Source organism: Carcharodon carcharias, chromosome 10, assembly GCF_017639515.1.
Source record: "Carcharodon carcharias isolate sCarCar2 chromosome 10, sCarCar2.pri, whole genome shotgun sequence".
In the NCBI taxonomy this organism is placed as follows: Eukaryota; Metazoa; Chordata; class Chondrichthyes; order Lamniformes; family Lamnidae; genus Carcharodon; species Carcharodon carcharias.
In genome coordinates, this window is record NC_054476.1 from 126,264,683 (window position 1) to 126,292,423 (window position 27,741).

Below are 27,741 nucleotides of genomic sequence, written 5' to 3' on the forward strand. Positions count from 1 at the left end.
CTGCTATTATAGCCACGGCATTTATATGGCTGGTCCAGTTCAATTTCTGGTCAAATGTAACTCCCAGGATGTTGATAGTGGGGGATTCAGCGATGGTAATGTAATTGAATGTCAAGGGAGGATGGTTAGATTCTCTCATTAGAAATTATCATTGCCTGGCACTTGTGTGGCATAAACGTTACTTGCCACTTATCAACCCAGGCCTGACTCTTGTCCAGGTCTTCCTGCATATATGCTCGGACAGTTTCATTATCTGAGTCATCGAGAATGATGCTGAACATCGTGCAATCATCAGCAAACATCCCCACTTCTGACCCTATGATGGAAGGAACTTCATTAATGAAGCAGCTGCAGATGGTTGGCCCCAGGACACTACCCTGAGGAAGTCGTGCAGTGATTTCCTGGGACTGAGATGACTGATCTCCAACAACCATAACCATCTTCCTTTGTGCTAGATATGACTCCAATCAGTGGAGATTTTTCCCCTAATTTCCATTGACTGCAGTTTTGTTAGGGCTCCTTGATGTCACACTCGGTCAAATGCTGCCTTGATATCAAGGGCAGTCACTCTCACCTCACCTCTTGAGTTCAGCTCTTTTGTCCAGTTTTGAACTCAGGCTGTAATAAAGTCAGGAGCTGAGTGACCCTGGCGGAACCCAAACTGAGCGTCAGTGAGCAGGTTATTGCTGAGTAAGTGTGGCTTGATAGCATTGTTGATGACCCCTTCTATCACTTTACTGATGATTGAGGGTAAATTGATGGGGCGCTAATTGGCCATGTTGTATTTTTCCTGCTTTTTATGTACAGAACATAGCTGGGCAGTTTTCCACATAGCCGGATAGATGCCAGTGTTGTAGCTGTACTGGAACAGCTTGGTAAGGGAGCAGCTAGGTCTGGTGCACAAGCCTGCAGTACTATTGTTGGATTGTTGTCAGGGCCCATAGCCTTTGCAGTATCCAGTGCCTTCAGCCGTTTCTTGATATCATGTGGAGTGAATCGACTTATCTGAAGATTGGCATTTATGATGCTGGGGACCTCCGGAGGTGGCCGAGATGGATCATGCACTCGACACTTCTGGCGGAAAATTGTTCCAAATACTTAAGCCTTATCTTTTGCAATGATGTGCTGAGCTCCCCATCATTGACGATGGAAATATTTGTGGAACCTCCTTCTCCTGTTAATTGTTTAATAGTCCACCATCATTCATGACTGGATATGGCAGGACTGCAGAGCTTAGATCTGATCCATTGGTTGTGAGATTGCTTAGCTCTATCACATGCTGCTTTTGCTTTTTGGCATGCAAGTAGCCCTGTGTTGTAGCTTCACGAGGTTGACACCTCATTTTTAGGTATGCCTGGTGCTGCTCCTGGCATGCCCTCCTGCACTCTTCATTGAACCAGGGTTGATCTCCTGGCTTGATGGTAATGGTAGACTAATGGATCTGCCGGGCCATGAGGTTACAGATTGTGTTCGAGTACAATTCTGCTGCTGCTGATGGCCCACAGCGCCTCATGGATGCTCAGTTTTGATTTGCTAGATCTGTTCATAATCTATCCCATTTAGCATGGTGGTAGTGACACACAACAAGATGGAGGGTAGCCTCAATGTGAAGATGGGACTTCATCTTCACAAGGACTGTGCGGTGGTCACTCCTACCGATACCGTCATGGACAGATGCATTTGCGGCAGGCAGGTTGGTGAGATGAGGTCAAGTAGGTTTTTCCCTCTTTTTGGTTCCCTCACCACCTGCTGCAGACCCAGTCTAGCAGCTATGCCCATTTGAACTCAGCCAGCTCAGTTAGTAGTGGTGCTACTAAGCCACTCTTGCACTCTTAAGATTAGTCTTACAAAACATTTCCCCAAAAGGACTCTCCACTTGGTCAGACCTACAAGTAAACACCCTCCAGACAACACTCTCTTATAGATGTTTAACTAAAAAATCCAGTAATATTGCCCAAGGCAATGACCTCTCAACTCTCTCCCGTGTGGTGGAATCCAAACTTCAGAATAAAACTGTTGCAGCCCAAGACTTTTCTGGCTTGACTGGATGGCTGATTCAAATGGCATCTCCTCCCAGCCCAAAACTAAAAGCTCCCAATTCATTTCCAGCTCAACAGCAGCTCCAGCTATAGCATGCCACAGTAACTCCAAAATAACTTTTTTCCCCTTTCATCTCAGGTTCCATTGTTTCCACACCTCTTTGGAACTCAAATCCCTCTAAATATAAAATCTTTCATGTTTCTATCTTGCCTTTGCTTTCAGGACAATAAAACATAATATCCCCACTACTGTTGACCAATGGAACTCCTGCAAGGTGCAAACATGTTTCTTTGTACCTCTAACTGCATTTTGATATCCAAACAAACTCTCAACATATATAAAAGTGCAAATGTTAGATCTAACCTAGTCACTGGTACCTCAAACCTAAGACCCCTTTCCTTTATATGTTTAAACCCCCCATACAATCTGTCTCCTATTAATCTCAGCTTAATTAAATCATTCACAGAGACACACAGTCTTTTCCACAGAATAACACAATATTCCCCAAAAATATTTTTAAAAACATCCATTTCTCACACACTATTAAAATTTGGTTAGGCCACACTTAAGAGTACTGCTGGCAGTTCTGATCACCATATCATAAAAAGGATGTACAGGCATTGAAGAGGAACAGAGAAGATTTGCAACTGTGATACCAGAAATACGTGAGTATACATATCAGGAAAGGGTTGAAAGGCTGCATCTCCAGACTTGAAGAAGAATGCTGAAGGATAACTTAATAGAGATCTTTAAAATTACAAAAGCTTGTGATAGAATGGAATGTCTCCTCTTGCGGGGAAGAATGTAACCAGAGGCCTTTAATATAAGAACATCATCAAGAAATCCAAAAGGGTATTTGTGTTTTGAAATATAATAATTTTCATATTTTTCTGGTTTATTGTGAAGTAGGTTTATGGGTGTGTTTGTTTATGTGATTTGATTAATTTTGGAGCCAAGTAGAACGCAAGCTTGAAATCATCAAAAGCTAGGTATAGAAATGTCCTCGACATGCTAATGAGTAAATATGGATGCTGGCTTAGCATGTAAGATGTGAAAGGAATTTGCATTTTTAGATAAATGAAGGGATTATTTGATTTCAAAGGGATCTTAGTCTGGTTACAACTAGCCAGATAAGCAAGAATAAGGAGTGTGTTTATTTTTCCCAAAGGTTACTGACGATATTATTATTTTTATATTATGAGGAAGATACAATTTCAAAGATATATGGAACAACAGAATTTACGTATTAAAAAGAGAGAAACATATACAAAGGAGAATGTAAGGCTATGTAAGGAAGGCTACGTAAGATCTAACAGGAGTGTGTGAAACAGTTTTCAAGGAGCCTACAGCCATTTGTACATAAAGCTGCTAAGTAAGGTAACTGAAGTTGGAGACATCCATTTGGAATTCCACTGTCAAGTGGGTACTGTGTTAACTTGCTGATTTTGTTTTAAATCTAAAATTTACTTTGGACTGTTGCCTTAAAGGGAATATGCACCTGGGAGTCAGCTCAATTAGGAATGTTAGGATTTGTTATAGTAGTAAGTAATTGTAGTCTTATGTATGTGCTTGAAATCTTTTATTTCATTAATAAATATTTTAATTTTTGTTTTAAATTGCTAAAGGTCCTGGTGGATCATTAGTTCTGAATTCACATCTTCTTGTAATAAATACAAATTTCAAAACCATTGTGATAGCATGACCAAATTTCCCTTGTGGATTTGGTCCACCTGGCATACATCATCCATGTCATAACAATTTGGAAGAACCTTCTTTACCCAACAAGTGGTGATAATTTGGAAATCACTATTACCAGGAGCTACTGAAGTGAACAATATAGATGAATTTAAGGGAAAGGGTAGACAAGCATATGATGGAGAAGGGAATAGAGGATTACAATGGTAGGTTTGGATGAGAAAAAATGGGAAGGCTCAAGTGGAGCATAAACAATGACATGGCCTGGCTGTGCCAAATGGCCTGTTTCTGTGTCAAATATCCTATGTAATAATCATCACATCACAGCACAACACTTGTTTCCAGGAGTGGAATTCAGCCTGTACAAGGATTGTTCATGCTGTTGGATTGCACACTGTACTTTCACCCATAAAATATGCCACACTAATAAATTAACAATCCCTCTCTCTGTTAGCTGTGAGGTCAGTGAATTAATGACTGCCTTCAGCAATTGGCTGCACTTCCCAATCCCAGCACATGCTTCAGTTCCCCTGATGTTCATCAACAGTGCGCTGTTAATCAAAAATCTTTCCTCAACTTGCATTTAAAAAACAAACAAGGATGTAAAAATTGATGTGTTATTTTAGTTTTAATGACACACAATGTAAACTTAACAGCCATTTAGTTTTAATGACAGCCCTGAATGTAACCCTAACTGTTTAAATGCTGCAAATGAATGATCCTGGAGTTTTGAAATTTTAGATTTGCATGTTAAAAATCTCAAGGTAAAGCAGCTACACAATAATGATTATTTGTTCAAGCACTGAGGCAATAATTCGAGCTTCAGCAAGAATACCTCGTCTTCACTACAACTCCAGGCCTTTCCCATAAACACCACGCTAGTGCCTGACTTTTCAAAACTTCATTTTAAAGTGTATCTCTTCTCTCCGCTGACTGCACTTGCAGCTAGTGTACACATAAGCTGTGGTAAAGTCAACTGTGGAAAAAAAAGACACCACAGTGATGTAGAAATAAATTAACAGGAGTGCTCAAACAAATGAAAAGACAAAGGATCAATCAAAAAGGCAATAAGTTCTGCTACTTGAGATGCTTACTTTCAGGAAGGGAGTGGGAAAATCAACTTGGGCTCCCAATCCTGATTTGTAATCAGGAACCCCTGCTGGAAAGGCCTTGTGTGTAGAGATAGGTTAGACAGAATAGGATTTGGCAATGATGGCGCCACTGTTGACAAGCACGTGTTGACATTCACTGTTTAGCCTCACCCATGAATAACGGCCACATGGGTAAACGCCTCAGGGTGCTAGGGAAGCAAGGCCCAGAAGAATCAGCAGCTTCAGGAGAGGAAAGAAAGTTTAGACTTTGGAATCAAACTCAAAATCTCTAAATTTGTAGATTACATGAAATTTGAAGGATAGTCCGTGCTGAGGAGGACATCAATAAATTATAAGAAGATATTAATAAACGTGCAGAACGAGCATCTAATTGGCAAATGAATTTCAACACAGATAAATGCAAAGTGACACATTTTGGTAAGAAAAATAAGGAAGCTTAATCTAAATGGGGTAAAGAAGCAAAGGACCTGTATTCATGGGCATACTCGCCAACCTGAGATGATCATGAGGAGTTGAGCCGACAATTAGCCATTAGGGCGAAGGTTTGAAAGCACCCAGCCCCTAATTGGTTGGTTTTGTTGTCGTTTACTTCTGATTCATGACGACTTGGTCAGCCTGTGCCCACAAAATGAACAGGTCCTTCCCTTAGCTGGGCTGCTCGACATTGTGAATAGCATGAGGCAGCAATCTTTTGAAATACTGGGCCTAAGGCAATCGTATACCAGAACAGGTCTTTGATGCAGCAAAATCTGGACTGCCCAGTACAAAACCAGACTTCTGATCACTCTACTGCCGTGTGTAGGTCACTCTGGCAGCGCTGTGAAGAGGAGTCAGTGCTGGAGGTGCAGATTCCTGCACTGAACTCATTCAGATGAGGTGTGTAGACCAATTTTGTGTCTCAATCTGAACAATCATCGGGCACACCACAAATCATAGACCCCGACTCAGAAATCAGAGCAGATGTATTTCTAACCCAGAGTTTCCATTTGTGTTAAACTAGAAGCTATCAGTTTGGGAGTCACCAAATCAACAATTTTTAATAAAGTACCAACATCACCACCCCAAATCTGACCAGTGTCAGAGAGGCTGCTTTTTGAATTGTAGGTCAGATATCAGATTTGCAGCCCTATAAATTTCTGTAGCACTATCAGAATTAAACAGCGGAAATTACTGGGTGATGGCAGCAAAGTGGTATTGTTACTAGACTAGTAATGCAAAAAAGTTTCAGATAACCAGACCGGAGGGTCTTCTGCCTGAAGTGCCACTTCAGCTTCCTCTGTCGGAGCTAGTTGGGCCATAGACCAGGTTACCATGCAATCAGAGAAAATACCAGGCACTCTCTCCTGCAGCTGTTCAGCCTCCTTGGCCTCAATGGGCTTCTCTGAGACCGCTGGGGATGCTATTTCCTTTGATCCCACCAGATCATTGCCCAGGAGCAGGTTGACCCCGTCCACAGGCAAACTGTGAATGACTCCCATGATCACTGGCCCTGATACAAGGTCATACTCCAGATGTACCTGATAGAGGGGAATGGGCATGTACCGTCCTTCAATCCCCTTGAGCAGCACCTTGGCACTTTTGGCATTCCCTGGTGGAAAGGTCATGCCTTTTCCCAGCAGTAGAGTCTGGTTGACCCCGGTATCCCTCAGTATTACTACAGGCTTACTTGCCTTACCTTGGGGAAATGTGGCCACTCTTCCTTTGGATACAAAATCTCTGCATGGGGTGTATATGCCCTCATAAATCCCACTGGTTTCTCCAGTAGGCTCCAGCAGTTGTGCCCTACCTTCCGGCAGTTAAAACACACAGGATTCTTGGCTTCACTTTTCATCTCTGCACCCCCCTTTCTGTCCTGAGGAAGGCCCCGCGAATTTCTATCTGTCCCATGGGTGCTCAGTTTCCTATCACTCTCCCTCCCCGTCCCGCCCCCACCTCTATCCTTCCCAGTTGGTTGGGGGTGACTTGGGGACAGTCTGTTCTGGAACAAGGATTAGTCGGTCAGCTCATAATTGTTGGCCAGTGTGGCTGCCTGCCTAGCCCCTCTGACCCCCTCCTCCTCTAGTTCATATTGGAAAGCAAAGGAGTTTTTAAACTGCTCAAGGAGAATTATTCCACGGAGGTTCTCGTAAGTGATTTCTGTTCTAAATGCCCACACCCATTGGGCAAAAGCAAGATACTTAAGCCTTTCAAATTCCAGGTCCATCTGGTCAAGTCGTTTCCTGAGGACACAGAATTCCTGACGGTACTCCTCAGGCATTAACTGGTATGCATTTAATATAGCACATTTTACTGCCTCATAGTCAGTGACAATTTCCTCAGGCAGGAGGGAGTAAAGCTCATGAGCCTTCCCTGAAAGTTTACTCTGCAGCAATAAAAGGACCACTGTTGGGCTAGCCACTTTAACTGCTGTGCTAACGGCTCAAAAGATATAAAGAAGGCTTCCAACTCTGCTTCATCAAACTTAGGGGTTAGATGGAGCCTCAATCCTTTTGCAAAAACAAAAATAGCTGGAAAAACTCAGCAGGTCTGACAACATCTGCAGAGAGGAATACAGTTAAAGTTTTAAGTTCGTATGACCCTTCTTCAGAAATAAGGAAATAGAGAAATGAGGTGAAATATAAGCTGTTTGAGGGGGGGTGGGACAGGTGGAGCTGGATAGAGGGCCAATGATAGGTGGAGGCAATGAATAGACTGCCAAAGATGTCATAGACAAAAGGACAAACGGGTGTTGACTCAATCCTTAAGTCTGAGCTAGTGGCGCCTTCAAGGGACCCAGCAAGATGCCTGCTCCTCAGTTCAGCTGTTTTAGTTGAAACTCCCTTTCCACTCTCTTTTCTCTTTCCTGAAATTCTCTCTTTTCCCCTCGTGCCCTTTCCTGAAATTCCCTTTACTTTTCTCTTTCCTGAAATTCTAATTTCCACTTTGCCAATTTTAATCTCTCTACTGCTATGCTATCCATTTCATTGTCCTCAATTTCTACCTATGGACTATTGGCCTCTTAAAATTTCAGGTTTTCTGGCTATTGGCTGAAATTCTAACCCTAAACGCCTCGCTAACTCTTTTAACTGTTCAAGGAACAGAACTATTACATCTTCAAAAGTAACTGCTTCTGGTTCTGCTAGAAAGGTATTGGCATTAAAAGTGGATAATTTAACACTTCAGTAGCATGGACTTAAGAAAGTCATTTTGCTGTTTCTAAAAAATTGGGACAATTAATTTCCCCAAAACAAAAACAGAATTACCTGGAAAAACTCAGCAGGTCTGGCAGCATCGGCGGAGAAGAAAAGAGTTGACGTTTCGAGTCCTCATGACCCTTCGACAAAACTTGAGTTCGAGTCCAAGAAAGAGTTGAAATATAAGCTGGTTTAAGGTGTGTGGGGGGGCGGCGGAGAGAGAGAGAGAGAGAGAGAAGTGGAGGGGGGTGGTGTGGTTGTAGGGACAAACAAGCAGTGATAGAAGCAGATCATCAAAAGATGTCACCAACAATAGAACAAAAGAACACATAGGTGTTAAAGTTGGTGATATTATCTAAATGAATGTGCTAATTAAGAATGGATGGTAGGGCACTCAAGGTATAGCTCTAGTGGGGGTGGAGAGAGCATAAAATATTTTAAAATACTTAAAAATAATGGAAATAGGTGGGAAAAGAAAAATCTATATAATTTATTGGAATAAAAACAAAAGGAAGGGGGAACAGAAAGGGGGTGGGGATGGAGGAGGGAGCTCAAGACCTAAAGTTGTTGAATTCAATATTCAGTCCAGAAGGCTGTAAAGTGCCTAGTCAGAAGATGAGGTGCTGTTCCTCCAGTTTGCGTTGGGCTTCACTGGAACAATGCAGCAGGCCAAGGACAGACATATGGGCAAGAGAGCAGGGTGGAGTGTTAAAATGTCAAGCGACAGGGAGGTTTGGGTCATTCTTGCGGACAGACCGCAAGTGTTCTGCAAAGCGGTCGCCCAGTTTACGTTTGGTCTCTCCAATGTAGAGGAGACCACATTGGGAGCAACGAATGCAGTAGACTAAGTTGGGGGAAATGCAAGTGAAATGCTGCTTCACTTGAAAGGAGTGTTTGGGCCCTTGGACGGTGAGGAGAGAGGAAGTGAAGGGGCAAGTGTTGCATCTTTTGCATGGGCATGGGGAGGTGCCATAGGAGGGGGTTGAGGAGTAAGGGGTGATGGAGGAGTGGACCAGGGTGTCCCAGAGGGAGTGATCCCTACGGAATGCCGATAGTGGGGGGTGAAGGGAAGATGTGTTTGGTGGTGGCATTATGCTGGAGTTGGCGGAAATGGCGGAGGATGATCCTTTGAATGTGGAGGCTGGTGGGGTGATAAGTGAGGACAAGGGGGACCCTATCATGTTTCTGGGAGGGAGGAGAATGCGTAAGGGTGGATGCGTGGGAGATGGGCCGGACACGGTTGAGGGCCCTGTCAACGACCGTGGGTGGAAAATCTCGGTTAAGGAAGAAGGAGGACATGTCAGAGGAACTGTTTTTGAAGGTAGCATCATCGGAACAGATGCGACGGAGGCGAAGGAACTGAGAGAATAGGATGGAGTCCTTACAGGAAGCGGGGTGTGAGGAGCTGTAATCGAGGTAGCTGTGGGAGTCGGTGGGTTTGTAATGGATATTGGTGGACAGTCTATCACCAGACATTGAGAGAGGTCAAGGAAGGGAAGGGAAGTGTCGGAGATGGACCACGTGAAAATGATGGAGGGGTGGAGATTGGAAGCAAAATTAATACATTTTTCCAAGTGCCGACGAGAGCATGAAGCAGCACTGAAGTAATCATCGATGTACCGGAGAAAGAGTTGTGGAAGGGGGCCGGAGTAGGACTGGAACAAGGAATGTTCCACATACCCCATAAAGAGACAGGCATAGCTGGGGCCCATGCGGTACCCATAGCCACACCTTTTATTTGGAGGAAGTGAGAGGAGTTGAAGGAGAAATTGTTCAGTGTGAGAACAAGTTCAGCCAGACAGAGGAGAGTAGTGGTGGATGGGGATTGTTCGGGCCTCTGTTCGAGGAAGAAGCTAAGGGCCCTCAGACCATCCTGGTGGGGGATGGAGGTGTAGAGGGATTGGACATCCATGGTGAAGAGGAAGCGGTTGGGGCCAGGGAACTGGAAATTGTTGATGTGACGTAAGGTGTCAGAGGAATCACGGATGTAGGTGGGAAGGGACTGGACAATTAATTTCCCCACTCTAATTCATTTGCTTCGTTTGTGAGAAAAAATATTCCAGACTCCGAGGCCCCCAATTTATTAAAATCCCAGCCGAGCACTCCAATTTGTTATGACCCACCCCCCAAGTGAGGTTCCCCAAAGATGTTGATCCAGACTGGGACCCCCCCAAATTGTTATGCCCTGGATGAGGAGGGATAAACTGGCTCCCTGTCTCTTTTTTCATCACCCCCCACTCTGGTTGCACAAGATTTAAGCTGAAAAGGATCTCTTTCGTGGATACCTTTTTCCCCAGACCCAACCGTCCTGCTTTTGAACCAAAGCCTTTCACTTCAGCAAAGCCTTTGTCAAGGCCCCACATGGGAGACAAATAAAGAAGGCAAATGCACATGGAATACAAGGTAATTTGGATAAAGTGGATTCAAAATTGGCTTAGTTGTGGGAAACAGAGGGTGATGACAAGCCAATCCAGATTCAACAACCTGCTCTGAAAACTCTGCTCACATTTTGACAAATTGTACCACAGCAGCGGAGACAATCCATAACATTCTAAATCAATCAACAACGTTCTAAATAAAATAATACACAACATTCTTTCAAAAAGTTAATTTGCCCTATCTTCCAATGTTAACAGATCATTTAAAAAAAATTAAACATTCCAAGACCTGGATCCGATCCACATCTCCACCAAAAATGAATAATTTCTTCCTTGGGCCTTACCCTATCTTTGTATCAAATTTCATTGAAATCTGTTCATTAGTTTTTGAGATATGTTGTTTACAAACAAATAGACTAATGGGTAAAAACATTACCTCCGTCCACTTTAAGTGGAGGAGGTAATTTGACTAATACATTTTATGACTATAAACAAATCAGAGGGCCAAATTCTTAGTAAGATTTGTATTTATATTCCTAGGTCTGTTTTTACACATGGACAGCTTTATTTAACTTTTTCAAGATTGAGAAGTTTTGATTCTATTAAAGTCTTTGGCGAAAGAATAACTAGAAATACTAAGGCTGAATTTTTGTGCAGACAGAGATGGAGAATCTTGGCAAAAATGTTAACAAAGACGAGGGTCATGAAGTAAGGCCCCCAAACACAGCTTCTGCCATTTTTGAGGTGGGATGCAAATGAAGGCAGATTCTAATTTAGGCATCCGTGCTTTATGAAGGCAATGCACATGTTAAAGTGCAGCTGCCTCAGTTGGATCTGATTTTGGCTAGCGATATATCTAAAACATAATGTGCGTACTTAAAACCATGTAGGGGAAGGTCTAAAGCTGCTGGATTTCTTTGGAGTGGTAGGTAGGGTACCCTTTTAGATATAGTCCTGGGTCACCTTTCGGAGAGGTTGGGTACCCTTTGGGAATGGTATGGTGCCCTTTGGAAGTGGTAGGGTACACTTTTGGATTGTTAAAAGTAGACCTGAATAAGTGTAAAGAGTGCATAAGCTCATTGGAATTGTCAAGAGAACTGTCAAGATGGCTGTCAAGGGAGTGGGTGGGTGGCGGGTGGAAGTGGGGGATATGTTTTTCTCTGTAGTTCTAACCTATGTATTGCTCTCTCAACTATTTATCTCACCAGTCACAGATGTGAATGATTATTTGATCTCCTTCCGAAGTCACAAGGGTAGTGGACATCATTAGAGTTATTGGTGTCTTGTAAGGTGCAACCATCTGGATTGTCTGAGCTTTTATGGCAGTCACTTGGAGACCGGTTCAGGAAGATCAGCAGCAAGGAAAAAAGTTGAGTCAAAACTGTAATCATGTGGGGTCAAATTATTTTCAAGCAGCAATTTAGATTTCCATGAATTATAAGGATGTAAGAAATCATTCACCCCCAAGCAGCAAACTCGATGAAAATTCAGTGAATGCTGAAATTACAAAGTGCTGTTAAAAATGGACTAGACCCAGAGACAGTACCACATGAAAAGGACAAGGATCAATGTCCACAGTAATCAAATAATACAAATTTTGGTGATGCCTTGATGGATGTGTTGATAAAGATATCAGAATACACTTTGTGATATATCAGATAAGATTGTGTTCCTGTCACACTACATACACTTTACATCATAAGGGAGCTTCAGATGAAACAGGTCTTTCATACCATTTAATCAGAATAGCAATTATAGCATCTGACTATTTCTTGAAGGAGCCCATTGTCTCAGCCTCACCCATCTTTCCTGTGAACCTGCTCCGGTTGTTGATCTCTCTCTCTGTTAAAGAAACACCTCCTGATATTTCATTTAAATCTGTCCTCAGCAGCTCTAACTCAATGCCCTCTAGTCTTCGACTCTTTCTTAGTCTGTCCCTCAGGATCGGGGATGACTGGCTTCCACTCAGGTTCGATGGGTTCTGAAATGTCTGATAAGTCCAATGCGCAATCTGCAGACTCTGCCACATGTGGGGCAGGTGATGCTTGAAGGCTTGGGCAGATGAGATGTTTAGAGACTTGTGTGCTCTCTCAATGCCTTGACTTCTCCTTTGCATGTTCCCAACAAAATCTCTCAATGGATTTGGTGCCTTCCCGAATGAACCATCCCCATTTTGGTTGGGCACAAGCCATGGGCTCCCATGAGTTGGTGGGGACATTTGACCTCTTTCCGGAACAACTGTTCGACTTGGATCTGGGCCATGGCAGGACTCCCAGGAGGACGGTGACTTTAGATCACTTCAGGGATGTCCTCAAAGCCCTCCAGTCCTATTGCAATGATATATCTGAAGAACTGTTTCAGGTTTACTGCCAGGAAAATAAACAACAATTATCCATGAACATGAATCTGTACACAATTGGTTCAGTTAATGGGTGTGCAATTTCAGGTTTGGCTTTCCTTATGCTTTGTCATTTCAGGTTTGACTGGGCTGATGGACCCTTTAATTGCACGTTTGGCTCTCCAGCTGAGTTTCGGTGGTGCTCTGCTGGTGGGTTTTTGATTGCAAGTTACCTTTCTCACCCTTCTCGAAAATGAGAACTACATTTGCTTATGCCAGTATGTCTGAGCTACCCCAGTGTTCATTGATTCTGAAAACTGCAAGTTTAAAAGGGGAAATAGTTGAGGGACATTGATGCATTTCCCTCCCTTTTTCTGATATACTGTCCCCTGGCTTATTCCTTGTTTTCTATATTTTTTCTCTTATTGTGGGGTTATTACTCAATGGGCATACCGCATTGGAGATAGGATATTTGCAAAAGAGGAGATGGAATAAAATTTCACGGTTCTTAGACTATTTAAATAACTGCGGTAATATGCAGGATTGCTAAAACAGCAACAAACCTGGTGAGTTACAAATGAGCAAACATCTTTAAGACATAGTCTGGACAATTCCAATTACAGTAGTCAATCAGTCGATATTTTGAACGTGTAGCTAAATTGCTGCTGGACTGGATTCTCCTGTTTCTTTGCAGTTTTCAAATCAATTTTCATTTGTTTTATTAACGGATCTTTTATACTCAGCAGGAAACCAATACTTTCTAACTGATCACAGGGCTGCGACATACTGTCTAGAAGCTTTTGAACAATCATTTTACTTTGCAAACCCCTCCACCTAAATAAAGAAAAAAAGGAAAGATGGGTTAGATTTTGGCTTTGTGCATTTGTTTACACCAGGTGATGGTGAATGGGCAGCCCGTTTGAAGGCAATAGAAAAACAAAATGTCAGAGATATTTAATGGGCGGCGAATTGACACTACCCGTTTTACACTATAGCACTCTGTCAAACTCTAACCTAAAGTATTTATTACCAAACCCAGCTGTGTGAGGCATTTCAAATGTTTGGGGGCAGTGAAATTCAGTCTATAATAGCTGGTTACAATAACTGGTGTTTCTTAAACCCCATATTATAAATAAAACATGATTGATTAGCATCCTCAGTATTGTTGTCAGTCTTGTGATTTACACGCATATTGCACCTGATTAAACTGAACAGCATAAAGCTGACGCGACACTGGTAACCTGAGTCACAAAGGGGCGTCGGTCTATGGGAGCGGCTGTGCTTTTAAATAGAATGAGAGTCGTCAACAAATTCAGAATCGGAAACTTGTAGGAGGTGAGTGATACTCCGTCTGCACGACATTATTTACATACACTTCAGTGAGTCTGACATTCAGATTTTAGGATAGCGTAATGACACCTATATTTCAGATTGAAGGTCATTTTACGTTAGAATAGGAGAAAATTCATATATCCTTTATTTCGAGACAGCCTATAGTGTAACTGCATCCTTAAGATGTGCCAGGTAATACCGTGACTAGTTCTGTTGAACGGTCATGAGGACTCGAAAGTCAACTTTGCTCTTCGCCGATGCTGCCAGACCTGCTGAGTTTTTCCAAGTATTTCTGTTTTTGTTTTTTTGTTTTTAATACCGTGACTGCCAGGTGACGGGGAGGAGTGTCAGTGGTCTCTCAAGATGTGTTTTCACTGTGTGTAATGTTGCCAGGCTCAACGTGGTTTCTAGCTGTTCGTTATTTTGTTGATTCCATTTAATTGCCTAGCCCAGTATGCCTCAGTAACTGCTATCTGTGTCTCTGCATTCATTGGCACACTTGCCTTTTACATTTCAGTTGTAAGTTTTCTAAACTGTCATTTATATTATTTATTGTTTTGTTTTAACTTGGACTTGACAACATGGTCGAGAAAGGACACACCAACTTGTTCACCACAGATATTCCATTCCAAATCAGTAATGTTTCATGCATTGGCTGTACTGATGTTGGGACTAGGTATTAGATTTGTGATGGGGTGCTAGGTTGGTCTAATAGAGTGAATGGGGAGAGGCTTGGTGGTGCAATTGGATGCTGAGTTGGTGGTGTGACTGGGTCGAAGTTGATGTAACTCAAAACAAAAACAGAATTACCTAGAAAAACTCAGCAGGTCTGGCAGCATCGGCGGAGAAGAAAAGAGTTGACGTTTCGAGTCCTCATGACCCTTCAACAGAGGACCCTTCAACATGAGGATTCGAGACGTCAACTCTTTTTTTCTCCGCCGATGCTGCCAGACCTGCTGAGTTTTTCTAGGTAATTCTGTTTTTGTTTTGGATTTCCAGCATCCGCAGTTTTTTTGTTTTTATATTGATGTAACTCACTGCTAGGTTGGTGCTGTAACTCTTTGCTCTCTCTGTGTGTGGTAAGATATATGCACTGCATGTGCTCCCATCTCTTTATTATCGGCCTGTCTTACGGACTGAATGTGTTTCTTCCAGAATGACACCTGTGTGGTTCTTGAGTGTGTTCCTCACTGGATTTTTCATGCCTCGGACGAGCAGAGTTCATGCAGGTAAGAGGTTGAAATTTCCAATGTACCTTGTAATGTCACAGAATAGTAGAGAGATTGGTGCCTGCACCTGAAGCAAGTTTAATTTGAGTGAGTGTGACTGAAAAAAATTAGCCTAGAACTGATGCCCGGGTCAATCAAATCAGAAGGAGCAACAAGGAGCATCACAAGTGAGAGGGACAATGTGGGTCTAGAAATCAGGCAGAAGGACTGTGATATAAATAAAGAAACTAGCATAGAAAAGGAGGAGGTTCTAAGTAGTCTGGCAGGCTTAAAAGCAGATAAATCTCCAGGCCTAGATGAATTGCATCCCAGGCTGTTGAGTGAGACAAGCGAGGAGATAGCAGGGGTGCTGGCAATAATTTTCAATACCTCTCTGGCCACAGGAGAGGTACCAGAGGACTGGAGGACAGCCAATATGGTACTGTTATTCAAGAAGGGAGGAAGGGATAAACCAGGGAACTATAGGCCAGTCAGTCTAACCTCAGTGGCGGGGAAACTATTGGAAGCAATTCTGAGGGACAGAATTAATCTACACTTGGAAACACAGGGATTAATCAAGGACAGTCAGCATGGTTTTGTTAAGGGGAGGTCACGTCTGACCAATTTGATTGAATTTTTCAAAGAGGTGACCAGGTGTGTAGATGAGGGCAATGCAGTTGACATAGTCTACTTGGACTTCAGCAAGGCTTTTGATAAGGTCCTGCATGGGAGACTGATAACGAAGGTAAGAGCCCATGGGATCCAAGGCAATTTGGCAAATTGGCAGAATTGGCTGAGTGGCAAGAAGCAGAGGGTAATGGTTGAGGGGTGTTTTTTGACCGGATGCCTGTGTCCAGTGGGGTTCCACAAGGATTGGTGTTGGGTCCCTTGCTGTTTGTCGTATATATAAACAATTTAGACTTGAATGTGGGAGGGTTGGTCAGTAAGTTCGCGGATGACATGTAAATTGGTGGGGTGGTAAGTTGTGAGGAGGATAGCCTTAGGTTACAGAAGGATACAGATGGGCTGATCAGTGGCAAATGGAATTTAATCCGAATAAGTATGAGGTAATGTACTTGGGCAGGACAAACAAAGAACAGGAATACATGATGAATGGTAGGACCCAGGTAAGTACTGAGGATCAGGGGGACCTTGCTGTACATGTTCATCGGTCCCTTAAGGTAGCGGGACAGTAATGTGGTGAAGAAAGCAGATGGGATACTTGCCTTTATTAGCTGAGGCATAGAATATAAGAGCAGGGAGGTTATGCTGGAACTGTATAAAATTCTGGTTAGACCACAGCTAGAGCATTGTGTGCAGTTCTGGAATCCACATTATAGGAAGGATGTGATAGCACTAGAGAGAGTGCAGAGGAGATTTACCAGGATGTTGCCTGGGCTGGAGAGTTTTAGTTATGAGGAGAGATTGGATAGACTGGGGTTATTTTCCTTGGAGCAGAGGAGATTGAGGGGGGACATGATTGAGGTGTATAAAATTATGAGGGGCATAGATAGGGTAGACAGGAAGGAACTTTTCCCCTTGGTGGAGGGATCAATAACCAGGGGACATAGATTTAAGGTAAGGGGCAGGAGGGGATGTGAGGAAGAATGTTATCACCCAGAGGGTGGTGGGAATCTGGAACTCACTGCCGGAAAGGGTGGTAGAGGCAGAAACCCTCATAACATTTAAGAAGTATTGGATGTGCACTTGAGATGCCATGGAATACAAGGCTAGTGCTGGAAAATGGGATTAGAATAGTTTGGTACATGGTTGACCGGTGCAGACTCGATGGGCTAAAGGGCCTTTTTCTGTGCTGTAGACCTCTATGACATTACAACATTCATGAATTTGCATCAAACTTTGGTTCGACCACACTTGGGGTACTGTACACAGTTCTAGTCACCATATTATAAAAAGGATATGGAGGCAATGGAAGAGGCCAAAATATTTGACAAAAATGACAGCACACTGAGAATATATTTACCAGGAAAAGCTGAACAAGCTGGAGCTCTTTTCTCTAGAAAAGAGAAGACTGAGGTGTGACCTAATAGAAGTCTTTAAAATTATGATGGAGTTTAATAGGCTAAAAGTAGAAAAGGTACTTCCATTTGCTGAGGAGAGTAAACCATAATATTGTTTTGGTATTTATTAATAATAAATATTTAGTATTTATTAATGATCATAAATAATAGATGGCCATTAATAAATCCCAGGGAATTCAGGAGGAACTTCTTTACCAATGAGTGCAAATATTGTGGAACTTGCTGCCATAAGGAGCATTTGAGAATAGCATTTATGTATTTAAGGGGAACAAGACAAGTATATGAGAAAGGGATATTAATTATGCTGATGGGATTACATATATATACACAAACATATGAATTGGGATCAGAGGTAGGACATTCGACCCTTTGAGCCTGCACTGCCATTCAATAGGATCATGGCTGATCAGACTGTCACCTCCTGCCTAACCCCGATAACCTTTCACCATCTTGTTTATCAAGAATCTATCTACCTTTGCCTTGTAAATGTTCAAAGACTCCACTTCCAACCCCTTTTGAGGAAGGGAGTTTCAAAGACTCACTTCCCTTTGAGAGAAAAAAATTCTTCTCACCTCCATCTTAGATGGGTGACCCCTTATTTTTAAAGTGACCCCTAGTTCTACATTCTTCCACAGGAGGAAATATCCTCTCCACGTCCACCCGGTCAAGATCCCTCAGGACCTTATATGCTTCACTTAAGGGTTAACTGAAGGGGGAAGAATGTTTGGAGCATAAATGCTATAGAGACCAGCTACCAATAAATGGAAAGTGAATAAAATAAATCACTCAAATTTTTGAAAATGTTTTTGGACACCATCTTGCTTTGTTAGTAAATTAATTTTGTAGCGTAACAAATGTATAAAAATTATACACATCATAAATGAAAGCATCTACCTGTACAATTGTCGTCTTTGTGTTTGCAATCTCTTCAGCAATGTTTGTCTTTCAAAGATCTGGTCCTCTTTCAAATACCTGGTCATTTGAGTTTATTGAGCTTCTCACACCTATCCCTGTGTCAGCTATCAGCTCACTTGAGCGTCTATAACTGTCAGTTGTAGCAATGTTAGTTTTCTGAGACCAAAGTCATGTTTTGGAGCGTGAGAGGAAAAGAGGGAGGAGAGGGGTTTGCTTATATAACACTCCAGGATTTTAGATGATTAAGAGAAGTACTGACCATGCATGATGTTGAGTTCTTCTTTCATTGTCTTTGCCTCCATGCCCACATCTTTGTCCAGCAGCCTTTTCCCTGCACAGTGGACCCTTTCTCTCACCTTTTATAATTCTCGTTCCACTGGTCTCCTTCCCCTGGCCTTTGATGCTGTCTAAGTTTTTTTGATGGGAACTGTTGGTGTGAAATCAGTCATACCAATTTCTCTGCTCCCCTCACTCCCTCTAACCTACCTCCTTCTGAAGTTGCAGCACACTGTTCTCCCAGATCCAATAGTACATTATCATTAGACAATTGTTAAAGGAGAGCCTGAGAGGTGCCAGGTGTTCCAAAAGAGTGTGAGAGGAGCCAGGAGTTCAAAAAGAGCACGAGAGGAGCTGGGAGTTGAAAAAAAGCTAGCTGCTGTTGGTTCTGGTGGTGGTGTGGGTCTCGGTGGACCAACCAGTTTTGGAGAAAATCAAGTGTGACGTTGTAAGGAACTAGGCAAGTGATTGGTTGGTGAGTATTTTACTTGTTTTTCTTGTTTAACTTGTAAATACTGGTACAAATTACTGATAACTGTAAGGTTTTCTTCATAGTAAGGTTTTTGTAATAGCAACAGTAACATTTATAGAGAGCAGTAGGGTTTATTAATTAAAACAAATTAAATAAATGAAAACTAAAACTTTAAAATAAAATAATTAAAATAAATGTGTAATTAAGAAATGTATAACTTTTAGCTGTAGGTGGTACTAGTTTTTAGTAAGCACAGTAAATTGTAGTATACGTAGGAATTATTCTAGGTTAAATATGACAGTAATTAAATAATGTAAGTAACAATGGCAGGACAGTGTTATGCTGCAGCTGCAGAATGTGGGAGCTTTTAGACACCAAGGTGATCCTTGACAAACATGTCGACAGAAAGTGTAAGTGGCTATAGGATTTCCCAATCAAGATTATTGATCTAGAAGTCAAACTGCAGAACATTATGGAAGGGGAGAAAATACCTGGACACTTTGTTCCAGAAGACAGTCATGCCTCTTAGAGTATGATCATCTGTTTTGGTCAGCGGTGAGTGACTGTGAGTGAGGCAGGTAATGGGACCGAGCAGACAGTAGCGGAGGAGCCTCAGACTTTGCAATTGTCAAACAAATTTGAAGTGCTCACAACAAAAGCGAGGTTTGCAAGCTGGGTGAGCAGGCTGGCCATGGCACCATGGTACCATGGTACAGGCAGCTGTTCAAGCAGAGGGAGTGAAAAGGAATGTAGTGATGGTAGGGGACAGTGTAATGAGGGGGATTGACACTTCTCTGCAGCCAAGACTGAGAGTCCAGACGACTGTGTTGCCCACCCGTGTCAGGTTTTGGGTCATTTGCTTGAGGTTGGAGAGGAACTTACATTGGAAGGGGTATGATCCAGCTGTCATGGTCCATGTAGGTACAAATGTACCAATGACATAGGCAGGACAAGGAAAAAGGTTCTGCATAGTCAGTATGAAGAACTAGGCAGCAAATTAAGAAGCAGAACCTCAAAGGTGATAATCTCTGGATTATTACCAGAACTGTGTGCAAATTGGCATAGGGCAAGTAAGATTAGGGAAGTGAATGCATGGCTCAAAGACTGGTGTGGGAGAAGTGGGTTCCAGTTCATGGGCCACTGGCACCAGCTCTGGGGAAATTGGGAACTGTATTGTTAGGTTGGCCTACACCTGTACCGTTGAGACCAGTGTTCTAGTGAACTGAATGACTAGGGAAGTAGAGAGGGCTTTAAACTAAACAAGATGGGGGAGGGATCAAGCTTGGGTAGAGGTAACAAATCAGGGGGTAGAGTCAGAAGTGGAGAGCAAAATAATAATATGGAAAATGAGGGTCAGAGAATGGCTCAGGCTTAAACTTACAAGACACAGGCAAAACACCACATCTTATCCTGAAACCTTAAGGAAAAACCCTCAGATCAATATCATCAAGATATGGTTGAAACAAGTTACGAGGTACCGGCAAAAAAAACACCAAGTTTTCGCCCCAAACCTTCACAAAACCCTTAGACCAACATCACTATGATTTGGCTGAAACTTAACAACCCCCAACATGGCTGGCCTGTCTCGTGTTGACTGTAGGTCTGAGTCAAGGTGACCAGCGCTGACTCTCCTTCCAACTGTAGCCCAGATACTCAGATCTGCTCTTCTTTTATAATAATTTAATTCAGACATATCAAAACATATTTTCTGTTGTTCCAATGTCCATTTAGTTGATTCCATGCAAAGTCCAGACAAATGTCATCAGCTTCAGTTGGTTGAAACAATACAAAGTTTTCCATGGAACATGTATCCAGATGAATATTATCAGTTTTCATTGTATGTGCATTTTTCCTGCTATTTGAGGTGGTACAGTAACAGCATCTGGCTCCAAAGTTAATGAGGATTTGAATGACCCTTTTCCACTACTATTGTCTGTGACCCAGACCTTAGTTGCATAATTCCTTGAATTTATTGTATTGTTGATATGACCTTTGTGCCATTGTATTGGGTAATCAGACTTCCTGGTTGCATTAGTTGATGGCAGGTAATGGCATTTCCCTGGTACCATTGTTCCCTGATAGCAGTCAGTCAATGTCCAAACCCTTTTGACGTGTCACTGTTTTTCTTACTAAATGTGTGAATTAACCCCTTGCTGCCCAGCCCTGTACTGATAAATGCAGCTTATCATTTATAATTTATGGTCTCAATCATGAAGTCAAAACATGTCTGTGGTTTTATAAATTCCCCAGTTGGCAGGAATTTCAATCCTTCACTATAGAGGATACAAAAAACATTCCAGTAATAGCTTTAAATCAGGAGGTGGAAGAGAGAGAAACTTGGTGAAATTTAAATCACTAGGGAAGCGATAGTGTTGGAGCTGCAGGCTGACAAGTCTCCGGGCCCTGATGGACTTCATCCTAGCATCTTAAAAGAGGTGGCTAATGAGGTAGTACATGCATTGATGTTAATTTTCCAAAATTTTCTAAATCCTTGAAAGTAGCAAATATTCAATATTGGAGGGAAGCAAAAAACAGGAAACTATAGGCCAGTTAGCTTGATGTCTGTCATGGGGAAGTTGTTAGAATCGATCATTAAGGAGGTTATAACTGGGCACAGTTTGGAAGAGTGAGCATGATTTTGTGAAAGGGAAATCATGTTTAACCAATTTATTGGAGTTTTTTGAAGGAGTAAAATGCACTGTGGATAAGGAACCTGTAGACGTGCTGTATTTGGATTTCTAGAAGGCATTTGATAAGGTGCCACATCAAATGTTATTGCAGAAAATAAAAGTTCTTGGTGTAGGGGGTTACATACTAGCGTGGATAGAAATTGGCTGGCTGGCAGAAAACGACAGTGTGCATAAATGGGTCTTTTTTTGATTGGCATGAATGGAGTCCCGTAGGGTTCCGTGCTGTGGCCTCAACTTTTTACAATTTCTATCAATAACTTAGATGAGGGGATTGAAGGCATGGTGGCTAAAATTTGCAGACGACACAAATATGGGTAGGAAAGTACATTGCGAAGAGGACATAATAAGGTTGCAGACGGATATAGATAGGTTGAGTGAGTGGGCAAAAATCTGGCAGATGGAGTATAATGTGTGAAACTGTGAAAGTGTTCACTTTGGCAGGAAGAATATAAAAGAAGAGTATTACTTAAATGGAGAATGGCTGCAGAATTCTGAGTTGCATTGGAGGCGGTTCAGAGGAGATTTACTAGATTGATACCTGGAATGAGCGGGTTGTCTTATGAGGAAAGGTTAGACAGACCTTTCCACTGGAGTTTAGAAGATTGAGGGGTGACTTGACTGAAGTAGATAAGATCCTGAACGGTCATGTCAAGGTGTAAGCGGAAAGGATGTTTCCTCTTGCGGGTGAGTCCAGAACTACGGGGCACTGTTTTAAAAGTAAGGGTGGCCCTTTTAGGATAGCGATGAGGAGACTATGGAACTCTTTGCCTCGGAAGGTGGTGGAGGCGGGGTCATTGAATATTTTTAAGGTAGAGGTAGATAGATTCTTGTCAGCAAGGGAATCAAAGGTTATCAGGAGTCGATGGGAATGTGGAAATTGAAACCCAAACAGATCGGCCATGATCTTATTGAATAATGGAGCAGACTCAAGGGGCCAAATGGCCTTCATTTGCTTCTATTTCGTACGTTCTTATTAAACTTGTTGATATGGGCGACGATGTTGTTCTTTGATGAATTGACCTCTACCTTGCAGAGACTGAATGCCAACTCTCTAACACTTCTTCCTGCTTCCCTTGGACCATGACCCCACTACTGAACATCACTCCATCATTTCCAAGACAACCATTGACGTCACCTCCTCAGGAGGCCCTCCCTTCATAACCTCAACCTCATAATCCTCTAATCCTACATAGCCTGCTTTGTCTATCTCCTTCCCAAGATCCACAAGCAGGACTGCCCTGATGGACCCAACATTTCAGCTTGCTCTTGCCCATGGAAGTGATTCCTCTCTATCTCTGTAAACGATGAGGAGGATAATGTAGAACTTCAAAAGGACATAGACAGGTTGGTGAAATGGATGGACAAGTGGCAGATGAAATTTAATGCAGAGAAGTGTGAAGTGATTCATTTTGGTAGAAAGAACACGCAGAGACAATATAAACTAAAATGTACAGTTATAAAGAGGGTGCAGGGGCAGAGGCACCTGATGGTATAAGTGCACAAATCAGTGAAGGTGGCAGGACAGTTTGAGAGAGCAGTTAATAATGCATATGGGATCCTGTGCTTTATAAATTGGGCCATTGAGTACAAAAGCAAGGACATTATGATAAACCTGTATAAACCATTGCTTCATCGTCAACCACAGCATTGCATCCAGTTTTGAGCACCTCACTTTAGGAAGGATGTGAAGGCATTAGAGAGGGTGCAGAAAAGATTTATGACGATAATTTTCAGGGATGAGGAACTTCAGTTAAGTAGATGAGAGAAACTGACACCATTCTCCTTGGAGAAGAGAAGGTTGAGAGGAGCTTTGATAGAGGTGTCATAATTATGCGAGTCTGGACAGAGTTGATAGGGAGAAACTGTTCCCATCAGTGGAAGATCGAGAACCAGAGGGCAAAGCTTTAAGGTAATCGGCAAAATAAGCAATGACGACTTAAGGAAAAATGTTTTCACTCAGCGAGTGGTTAGGATCTGGAATACACCTGCCAAAGAGTGTGGTGGAGGCAGATTCAATCATGGCATTCAAAAGGAATTCAAAAAGATTATTTGAAAAGGAAACATGTGCAGCGCTAAGGGAAAAGGTGGAGGAGTGGCACCAGGTGAATCACTCTTGCAGAGAGCCAGCATGTAGATGATGGGCTGAATGGCCTCCTGTGTTGTAACCATTCTATGATCTCGAATCTATTTTTTCTTCCCTTATCCAGTCTCTTCCACCTACATCCAGGTGTCTTGTAATGCCATCTAACCCCTCCTTTTCACCATGGATATCCAATATCTTTACATCTCTGTTCCCTACCAGGATGGCCTGAGGGCTCTTTGCTTCTTCTTTGAATGGAGGCTCAACTAGTCCTCATCCACCCTCCTCCACTTGACGGAACTGTTCACACATTGAATGACTTCTCCTTTAACTCCATTCGCTTCCTCCAAATAGTTGCTATGGAACCCCCATGGGTCCTAGTTATGCCTGCCCTTTCATGGGATATGTGGAACCTTCTTCTTTCCAGTCCTATTCAGGCCTTCTCCCTCACTTCTTTTTCTGGTACACTGGTGTCTGCATTGGTGCTGTTTTCTGCTCTTGCCCTGGACTGAAATTTCATCAACTTTGCTTCTAATTTACACATTTAACCTACCTTCACAGGAACAATGTCTGACTCTTCCCTTCCCTTTCTTGACTTCTCTATCTCCATTTCTCAGGATAGGCTATCGATTATTATACACTATAAGCTACTGCAGTGACATTGACCTCCCACCCTGCTTTGTATAAAGACATGTGGGGAGGCAGTGGAGTAGTGGTATTATTGCTGGACTAGTAATCCAGAGACCCAGGGTAATGCTCTGGGGACCTGGGTTGGAATCGCACCACGGCAGATGGTGAAATTTGAATTCAATTAAAATCTGGAATTAAAAGTTTAATGATGACCATGAAACCATTGTTGATTTTGTGAAATCAGTGCAACGAAGGTTCACCAGACTCATTCCTGGGATGGCAGGATTATCGTATGAGGAGAGATTGGGCTGACTAGCCTCGTATTCACTGGAGTTTAGAAGAATGAGAGGAGATCTCATTGGAACATAAAATTCTGACAGAGATGGACAGACTGGATGCAGGGATGATATTTCCGCTGGTTGGGGGGTCAAGAATAAGGGTTCACAGTCGCAGGATATGGTGTGGACCACTTAGGACTGAGATAAGGAGAAACCATGGAATTCTCTACCACAGACGGGTGTGGAGGCCAATTAACTGCATATATTTAAGAAGGAACAAAAACAGAAAATGCTGGAAAAACTCAGCAGGTCTAACAGCATCTGTGGAGAGAGAAGAGTTAACATTTCAAGTCCTTATGACTCTTCTTCGGAGCCTTTCTTTTTCTCTCCACTGATGCTGTTAGGCCTGCTGAGTTTTTCCAGCATTTTCTGTTTTTGTTTCAGATTTCCAGCATCCTCAATATTTTGCTTTTATATTTTAAAAGGAAATAGATTTCTGGACTCCAAAGGCATCAAGGGGTATGAGAGGAGTGCAGGAGTATGGCATTGAGAGAGAGGATCAGCCATGATCATAATGAATAGCGGAGCAGGCTCGAAGGGCCGAATGACCTATTCCTGCTCCTATTTTCTGTTCCTATGATTGCCATAATAACCTATCTGGCTCACTAATGTCCTTTAGGGAAGGAAATATGCCGCCCTTACCTGGTCTGGTCTACATGTGACTCTAGATTCACAGTAATTGGTTGACTCTTATGTACCCTTTGAAATGGCCTAGCAAGCCACTCAGTTGTATCAGACCGCTAAAACGTCTCAAAGAAATGAAACTGGACAGATCACCTCAGCACCAGAAACAACTATGGCAAAACCAGCCCTGTCGACCCTGTAAAGTCCTCCTTAGTAACGTCTTGTGCCAAAATTGGGAGAGCTGTCTCACAGACTAGTCAAGCAACAGCCTGACATAATAATACTCATGGAATCATACCTTACAAACAGTGTCCCAGACACTGCCATTACCATCCCTGGGTATGTCCTGTCCCACTGGCAGGCCAGACCCACTTGAAGTGGCGGCACAGTGTATACAGTCGGGAGGGAGTTGCCCTGGGAATCCTCAACATTGATTTCAGAACACATGAAGTCTCCTTGCAGCAGGTCAAACATGGGCAAGGAAACTCCCTGCTGATTACGATGTACCGCACCCCCCCCACCCCAAACACAGCTGATGAATGATTACTCCTCCACGTTCAACATCATTTGGAGGAAGCACTGAGGGCGGCAAGGATGCACAGAATGTACTCTGGGTGGGGGACTTCAATGTCCATCATCAAGAGTAGCACCACTACTGACCAAGCTGGCCAAGCCGTGAAGGATATAGCCGCTGGTCTGGGTCTGTGGCAGATGGTGAGGGAACCAACAAGAGGGAAGCACATACTTGGCTTCATCCTCATCAACCTGCTTGCTGCAGATGCATCTGTTCATTACAGTATCAGTAGGAGTGACCACCACCCAGTCATTGTGGAGACAAAGTCCTGTTTTCACATTGAGGATACCCGCCAATGTGTTGTGTGGCACTACCACCATGCTAATTGGGATAGATTGCGAACGGGTCTAGCAACTCAAGCCTGGGCAACAGGCAAGCAAGGTGCTGTAGGCCATCAGCAGCAGCAGAATTGTATTCAACCAGAATCTGTAACCTCATGGCCTGGCATATCCCCCACTCTACCATTACCACCAAGCCAGGGGATTAACCCTGGTTCAGTAAAGGACACAGAAGGGCATGCCAGGAGCAGCATCAAGCATACCTAAAAATGAGGTGTCAACTTGATGAAGCTACAACACAGGACTACTTGCACGCCAAACAGCAAAAGCAGCAATTGATAGACAGAGCTAAGCAATCCCACAACCAATAGATCAGATCTAAGCTCTGCAGTCCTGCCACATCCAGTCATGAATGGTGGTGGGCAATTAAGCTCACTGGAGGAGGAGGCTCCACAAATATCCCCATCATCAATGATGTAGGAGCCCAGCACATCAGTGCAAAATATAAGGCTGAAGCATTTGTTACAATCTTTAGCCTGAAGTGCTGAGTGGATGATCCATCTTGGCCTCCTCCGGAGGTCCCCAGCATCACACATGCTAGTCTTCAGCCAATTCAATTAACTCCACATGATATCAAGAAATGGCTGAAGACACTGGATACTGCAAATGCTATGGGCCCTGACAATATTCCTGCAATAGTACTGGAGACTTGTGCTCCACAACTTGCTGTGCCCCTAGCCAAGCTGTTCCAGTACAGCTACAACACTGGCATCTACCTGGCTATGTGGAAAATTGTCCAGGTATGTCCTGTATACAAAAAGCTTAACAAATCCAAACTGGCCAGTTACCGCCCCGTCAGTCTACTCTCGATCATCAGTAAAGTAATGGAAGGGGTCATCAACAGTGCTATCAAGTGGCACTTGCTTAGCAATAACCTGTTTACTGATGCTCAGTTTGGGTTCTGCCAGGGTCACTTAGCTCCTGACCTCAATACAGCCGTGCTTGAAACACGGACAAAAGAGCTGAACTCGAGGTGAGGCTAGAGTGACTGCCCTTGCCATCAAGGCCGCACTTGACCGAGTGTGGCACCAAGGAGCCCTAGCAAAACTGGAGTCAATGGGAATCAGGGGGAAAAGTTTCCACTGGTCGGAGTCATACCTAGCACAAAGGGAGATGGTTGTGGTTGTTGGAGGTCAGTCATCTCAGCTTCGGGACATAACGGCAGGAGTTCCTCAGGGCCAACTATCTTCAGCTGCTTCATCAATGACCTTCCCTCCATCAGAATGTCAGATGCTCGTTGATGACTTCGCAATGTTCAGCACCGTTTGTGATTCCTCAGATATTTAAGCAGTCCATGGTCAAATGCAACAAGGCTTGGGCAACATCCAGGCTGGATCTGACAAATGGCAAGTAACATTCACATCACAGAAGTACCAGGCAATGACGATCTGCGACAAGAGAGAATCTAACCATTGCTCCTTGACGTTCAATGGCATTACTGTTGCTGAATCCCCAACTAATAACATCCTGGGGGTTACCATTGACC

At 43.0% G+C, this 27,741-nt stretch overlaps 1 protein-coding gene across 2 annotated transcripts in view; it reads left to right on the top strand.

Annotated features, from left to right (window-relative positions):
* Window positions 1-14,055: 14,055 nt before the first annotated feature.
* The window catches only part of LOC121283119 (eosinophil peroxidase-like), a 59,734-nt gene continuing 46,048 nt past the window's right edge, over window positions 14,056-27,741 (top strand). For both annotated transcript variants that reach the window (XM_041197247.1, XM_041197248.1), the window contains exons 1-2: window positions 14,056-14,071; window positions 15,224-15,297. The gene's annotated coding sequence lies outside the window, so the exon portion shown is untranslated. The remainder of the gene's footprint in view (window positions 14,072-15,223; window positions 15,298-27,741) is intronic.